This window comes from Lithobates pipiens, unplaced genomic scaffold, assembly GCF_037356315.1.
Source record: "Lithobates pipiens isolate NorthernLeopardFrog02 unplaced genomic scaffold, aLitPip1_a1.2 Scaffold_16, whole genome shotgun sequence".
NCBI classification, from domain to species: Eukaryota; Metazoa; Chordata; class Amphibia; order Anura; family Ranidae; genus Lithobates; species Lithobates pipiens.
In genome coordinates, this window is record NW_027507748.1 from 55483536 (window position 1) to 55491035 (window position 7500).

The 7500-nt window shown below is 40.0% G+C and overlaps 1 long non-coding RNA gene across 1 annotated transcript in view; it reads right to left on the bottom strand.

The window, feature by feature from the left end:
• Positions 1-6889: 6889 nt before the first annotated feature.
• Positions 6890-7500, bottom strand: part of LOC143984242 (uncharacterized) — a 2216-nt gene continuing 1605 nt past the window's right edge. The window contains exon 3 of the long non-coding RNA XR_013274739.1: positions 6890-7500. This exon is cut by the window's right edge and continues 335 nt beyond it. This is a non-coding gene — a long non-coding RNA (uncharacterized LOC143984242).

Below are 7500 nucleotides of genomic sequence, written 5' to 3' on the forward strand. Positions count from 1 at the left end.
ATCATTGTCGATAAATTTTTTAATTGAATTATTTAATATTTTAAATAATTCTCAGCAAGAGTATATTGACTTGTTAATACAGTTATATCACCAATGATATTATTATTTATTTAAAGTAATCTAATCTGTATTAAAAAAATCTTAGATTTGTATTTTTAAAATTACTATTATTAATACCATACAGTATAAAGATAGTTCACACAATTACCAAGCACGTCACTACATTAACACCAACATAAAAATTAAACACAATACTTCCCCTAAAAAGAATCGTACATAAATTAACAAAAAAAAATATTAATTAATGGATTAATTTTCCTTCAAAATGGTTGTATAATTTATCTTTTTAAACCTAAAAAGGCTTAACAGCATGTTTTAAAAAATCAACAAAACCTGTATGCTATCTGTGAAATTCCACTGGCAGTAAGCCGCTGAATGCATAATCAAAAGATCAGTGTGTTTTCGTTTGCTGGAAGCCCGGCAGACATTGCACCCTTCAGGAAAACAATCTCACACGTTTATGCGCACGAGTGATGATACCGCTGCAAAGTCCACTCACAATGTCGGAGGCGCAATATGCCGAAGAAACGCCAATGCAACATGTCCGCTCACTTGTCGTGTATCGGCCGAGTTGTCTCGGCCTCCTTATAAGATAAGTATTTCACATTGAAATAGTATCCTCTTAATGATTAATGATTATTAGTTTTCCCCGACAGGTTTAGTATATTTTTATTTAATTAATAATTTTTTGTCTAAAGAAAATCAAAAAGTCTAAATACCACATTTAACGCATTTTACGTCTCACGTCGGCCTTTTACATACACCATTGTAAAATGTGGTAAATATGGCCCAAATGCCAAACTAACAAGACATGGCCGTCCACTTAAACTGAACGCCCTGTAAAGGAAAGGATTCATCCAAGGAGAGCCAAGAGGCCTTTGTTCAAAGATATGTACAGGTAAGTTTTATTTTTATTTTTATTTTTACATCAAATTCCCATACAAATTTCCTATGTGCATCTGTTTTTGCACAGTGTTGCCCAGATCCTTCTCTTCAAGTTTTATAGCGAACAGTTCATGCGCATGATTTTGCTGTATTGCGACCGTGTAAAACATATTTACATGGTCGTACTAGAGCGGGTGCGCTCCCGTGTCCAGCTTCTTTGTCATTTGACACATAAAGCACTACTCTGCACTACCCGCCCCGCCATCCAATTTGCATATTACATATTTTTTATTATTGCAAATAGTGAGAGTCAATGGCTGTGTTGCTATACAAAAAAATAATATTTTAAACAAATAAAATCACAATCACTGTCCTCTTTAAATATGATATCTGTCACAAAAGTCATTTCCAAATCTTCTTTTTCCACCATCTTTGCCCACTATCAATGCCCCATAAGCTCTTCATGACTGCAATTCCTCTTATAGGCCACATGTGTGGACTGTTCGGTCTACACCTGTGCCACCTCTCTGTGCACCGTATCGCATCTCTGTGCACTGCATCGCATGTAAACAGTAAATATATTAAAAATTATAGATGTTAATAAAAATTAAAGCTGTAGACGCCCGCCCACAGTCAAAGAAGCTTGCAGCATTTATTGTTCTGTTACGCGCTAACATGACTAGCCAGCATTAGCGTACGCAGCAGCTCTGGCACTACTTTTTTTCAGACATGGCAAAACAAATAACTTCCTTCAGAGAAGGTTGCACGGCACTTTAAACATGTGATCGGCTGTGTCTAATGACATCCGTTCAAATTTAATAAAATAAGTCTTTTTGTATAAATTTTTGTAATATATAAATTTAATAAAAACATCAATAACTTTTGATATTTTGCATGATTTAAATTTTAATCTGATTTAATTTTTTTTACAAATATTTACTGTCTTTTTTTTCAGATTACATTACAATGCCAAAGTGCATTTTTAATGCATGTCCACATAGGACAGGCGTAAAAAATAAAAGTCACGATGTAAAATTGCACAAATTTCCAAAAGAATTGGAAATGATAAAACAATGGCTAGCACCATCTATTTTCAAAGATGAGGAACTAACTTTTGCAGCCGATGAAATATTTAACGACAAAAACGGAGATCGTTTCAGGATGTGCTCTGCCCATTTTTCAGCAGAGTCATATGAAATTTAAAAAAAAGCCACACTTTTAAAACACAATGCTGTTCCGTCTTTTTTTCCTGAAGACAGAACTATGCACATCACAAAAAAGAGGGAGACTCCCAGGAGATGCCAATGTTTCACATCTGTCCTGGTAAACGAGGTAACAAAAGTTGAGGTGGCTACCCAGACCGATGAAGAAGAATCTACTTATTCTCTTTCTGAGAAGTCGTACGGATTTCATGCCAGCTACCGTGACACTTATCATGATCACGATTACTCAATTTTTTGTCCCATCGTTGATCCAGAATTAATGAAATCCACACCCTCAAAAAGCAAAAGTACAAAGGATATTTCAGATTTGGAGTTGACGCCGATAAAGTGTGCTGTTGCACAGTTTGATGATGACTTGGCACAAGCTGGGACCAGCGCATCACAAATTTTAGTATCTGCTGAACAAAGAGTTGTTCAGATGCCCATTTCAGATGTTGCCGAAACACTGAGTTCAATTGACGATTGCATTTATCCCAAAAACGATTGTACAGAGAATATGGAGACAAATGAACAAATCGATACCTCATTCGATGTAAATACAACACTAGATGAAACCTATGCCCCTGATTTCTCTGCAATTTCACAAACAGATCTTTCTCAAGCAGAAAGTAGCTTTACCACAGATCCTCTCATAGTTATACCTCCCAACGAATCAGGATTTCTTGAAGAAAGGAAATTTATAGTTTTTGAATCCTGTTTAGATCGATTATTTGGGCATATTCGTTGCCCCAACGATCAATGTTTTGAGCAACTAATAAAATTAGATAAAGTGACCGTTGGCAGCTTATTAAAAATTTATGGAACATGTAAAGAAAAACACCATAATCTAATATGGGAAAGTCAACCCAAAATAGCCAATTTCGCTGCCGGAAATGTAATTATTGGGGCTGCTATTACTTGCAGTGGATCATCCTTTACAACAGTAAAGGAAATGATGGATTTGTGTAAGATTCCTTTTTTTTCAAAAACAACCTATCACAAATATTTAAAAAAATGTATATATGGTGGAATTGATCATTCCTGGCTTGAGGAAAAAAATAACCTAAAATCCACATTACAAAGCAATTCTATTTTTTTAGTAGGCGACGGACAATGCGATAGTCCAGGGTTCTGTGCCAAATACTGCACTTACACTATGATGGAACTTGAATCTGAACTCATCATAGATTTCGAAACAGTTCAAGTCTCGCAAACCACGTCGTCCGTAGCGATGGAAAAAATGGCTTTTCAGAATTGCCTGGATCGCATTATCGAAGAGAAATATGATGTTCAGATTCTAGGAACGGATCGACACGTGGGCATAAAGAAAAAAATGCGAGAAGAATACAGTGATATTTGTCATCAATATGATTTGTGGCACTATGTAAAATCTTTGAAAAAAAAATTAATAGAGGCCAGCAAGAGATCAACTTGTAAGGACTTACAGTTTTGGATAGCTGCGGTTGTCAACCACTTTTACTGGTGCAGTAGGCACAGTTTAGGCGAAACCGACATTTTTTGGAGAACTTGGACATCCCTTCTGTACCATGTTCGCAATATCCATGAGTGGGAGGAGGATGGAAAAAAAATGTGCTGTCAGCACACTACAATATCGGGCACAGATAATCAGGTGCAATGGTTAAAAAAACCAAGCGCAGCATTTACTGCACTTGAAGACTTAGTGACGTCTAATCAATTAAAAAATGATGTGCCTCATTTGGTGCTCTATTGTCGCACTGGCGCCATTGAAACATTCCATTCTAGTGTTTTAAAATATAGGAGCAAGCGATTACATTATCGTATGAACTCCATGGAGGCTCGAACAAAGCTGGCCATTCTTTCCCACAACCACAATGTTGGTCGATCGCAAGCTATTGTTCACAGACAGACCAAGAGAACTGAAGAGCTGGGCACGAAAAGAACTGCTTTAGAGCACCCACGTTCACGAAAAAAATGGATAGTTCGAAAAATCTATGATGCCGTAAGCCACAAGCATTTTTCAAAAATAATGAGTACTATAGTGAGTGTGGCCTCTGGAAAAATAAAACCTACGTGGAAGTCAAAAGACGAGCTGCTGCCAGCCAACATAGCTTCTTCGGAAAGACCATTAACCACTTGCTTACTGGGCACTTAAACCCCCCTCAGTCCCAGACCAATTTTCAGCTTTCAGCGCTGATGCACTTTGAATGACAATTGCGCGGGCATACAACACTGTACCCAAATGAAATTTTTATCATTTTTTTCCCACAAATAGAGCTTTCTTTTGGTGGTATTTAGTTACAGCTCGGAGTTTTATTTTTTGCTAAACAAACAAAAAAAGATGCAAAAAAAAAAAAAAAAAAATCATGTTTTAATAGTTTGTTATAAAATTTTGCAAACGGGTCATTTTTCTCCTTCATTGAAGTGCGCTGATAAGGCGGCACTGATAGGCTGCATTGGTGGGCACTGATGGGCTGCATTGGTGGGCACTGATAGGCTGCATTGGTGGGCACTGATAGGCTGCACTTGTGGGCACTGATAGGCATAGTTAAGGCGGCACTAATAGGCACAGATAAGGCGGCACCGATGGGCACAGATAAGGCGGCACTGATGGGCAAAGATGGGCACAGATAAGATGGCACGGATGGGTGGCACGGATAAGTGGCACGGATGGGTGGCACGGATGGGCACTGATAGGTACCACAGATAGATGGGACTGATGGGCACTGATAGGTGGCACTGATAGGTGGCACTGCTGGGCACTGATGGGCGGCACTGCTGGGCACTGATGGGCGGCACTGCTGGGCACTGATGGGCGGCACTGGGGTGCAGCACCTTTGAGGCAGATTGGGTGGCACTGTGGGTGGCACTGTGGGTGGAACTGTGGGTGGCACTGTGGGGTGGCACTGTGGGGTGGCACTGTGGGTGGCACTGTGGGGTGGCACTGTGGGCATTATGGGCACAGACGGGGGGCACTTACTTTTACTTTGTTATATTTCAGGATGGCACTGCGGGAGGCAGGTGGGCACTGGCAGGTGGCATGTGGTGCCTTTCATTGCTGGCCGTGATCGGGACTGATGTCCCGATCACGGCCGCCGGTGATCGGCTTTTTTTTTTTCTCCTCGCGCTGTCAGCGCGAGGAGGAATAATAGCCGATTACCGGCTCCGTTCTATCACATGATCAGCTGTCATTGGCTGACAGCTGATCACGTGATAAGGGGTCGGGATCGACCCCTTACACGGATCGGTGATCAGGCGAGTCTCACGGACTCGCCGATCACAGAGCGCGCCGCGCGCGCCCCTCAGGGGGCGCGCAGGCCGCTCGTAACCAGGACGACGTCAATAGACGTAGTCCTGGAAATCTAGGTCCGCGCTAATGCCGTCATTCGGCAATAGCGCGGTACCCAAGTGGTTAAAAAAAGATGCAGTGTCCAAACACATGTCACGTTTCCCTTTACTTGTGGACGAAGAATCTATGTCATGAAGGTATGTGATAAAAACTAATATTTAGTGTTTTTTCTTTTTACTTTTTTGAGACTATGTAATAGATATATTTATGCCTGATCATTTTGTGCAAAAGATATTGATTTTGTATTAAGGTATGTTTTTTTTTTTAAAGGTTAGTATTACATTTATCTAAAAGGTATATTTGATTTAAAAAAAACTAACATTCTATATAACATATATAAATAATGTACTTTTTTTCTTATGCTGGACATTTATTAGGAAAATTTACATTTGAAAAGGTTTTGAAAACGTCAATTAGTTACGAAAAAATTGATTAATCTTCTAAATAATAAAAGATGATTTAATCATTAAAAATATAATTTTTTCACCTTCGATACTTTGTCATTAAAATGATATACTAATATATTTTTATTCTTTTTCAAATTAAAATTTGCATTGGTAACCAATTAATTTTTTTAAGACATTAAAAAAAAAAAAAAATTATATTCCTCTAACATGTCTTACTATTATATTTAAATAAAAAAAGATTGATAAAATTAATAAGTAGACCAGAATTAGAAAAATTAAAAATAAAAAACAATCAATGAAGTTTTCAAAATTTTTATTAAAGCACTTCTCAAATAACATCGCACATTCAAATGAAAAAGTTTATTAACAAAAATGTATTGGTAAATTAAGTTTAATATTTTTAAAAAAACTAAAATTCCAAGGCCATGTCTCCAGCGTCATAATCATTAGAAAATTTAAAACCAACATATTCACCATCTGGGTCTGGAAATGCTGCTCTTACTGCATGAACGGCACAGGAAGGTATGGGTCTTCGATTACCCTTGCCCAGATATCCGTGTATCCATGCAGTGAACGCTTTATAAGAAGTTTTCCTCAAATTTCTGTAATCGATAAAATAAATAGATTGTAGACAATATTATTTTTATATACTTTACCTAAAATTTTACACAGATAGATAATTTGTACCGTATATACTCGAGTATAAGCCGAGATTTTCAGCCTCTTTTTTGAGGCTGAAAGTGCCCCCCTCGGCTTATACTCGAGTCATCGCCGTCTGACTGCCCGATCAGCGTATCAAGCAGACAGACGGCGGACATTCTACAATTCAAAAGCCGCGCCTCCGCCTCCGCCTGTGATAGGCGGAACACTCAATTTCCCAGCAGTCAGTGTTCCGCCTATCACGGACATCCGCTCATCCTCGTACTACGGACGAGGATGAGAGGATGTCCGTGATAGGCGGAACACAGGCTGCTGGGAAATTGAGTGTTCCGCCTATCACAGGCGGAGGCGCGGCTTTTGAATTGTAGAATGGCCGCCGAGAAGAGCGGCGATCCTGGAAGGACGGAGGCTCGGCTCGGCACGGCACGGGACGGAGGAGGCACGGGACGACGGAGGCTCGGGACGACGGCTCGGGACGGAGGAGGCTCGGGACGACGGCGGCTCAGGACGGAGGCTCGGGACGGAGGCTCGGGACACAGGTAGGCTGGACACACACACAAGGCTGCACAGACACACACACAGGGATGGATGGATGGACACACACACACAGGGATGGATGGATGGATACACACACAGGGATGGATGGATGGACGGACACACACACAGGGATGGATGGATGGATGGACACACACACAGGGATGGATGGACGGACACACACACAGGGATGGACGGACACACAGGGATGGACAGCCTTGTCTCACCCTCGGCTTATACACGAGTCAATAAGTTTTTCAGTTTTTTGGGGGTAAATTGGGGGCCTCGGCTTATATTCGGGTCGGCCTATACTCGAGTATATACGGTATACAGGATACTAATTGATCATCAGAGTAATTTGTAAAACTGTTTATTTTAAAATTAATACCTATTGTCATCAGCATTTGGTGCACGAGATGTCGAT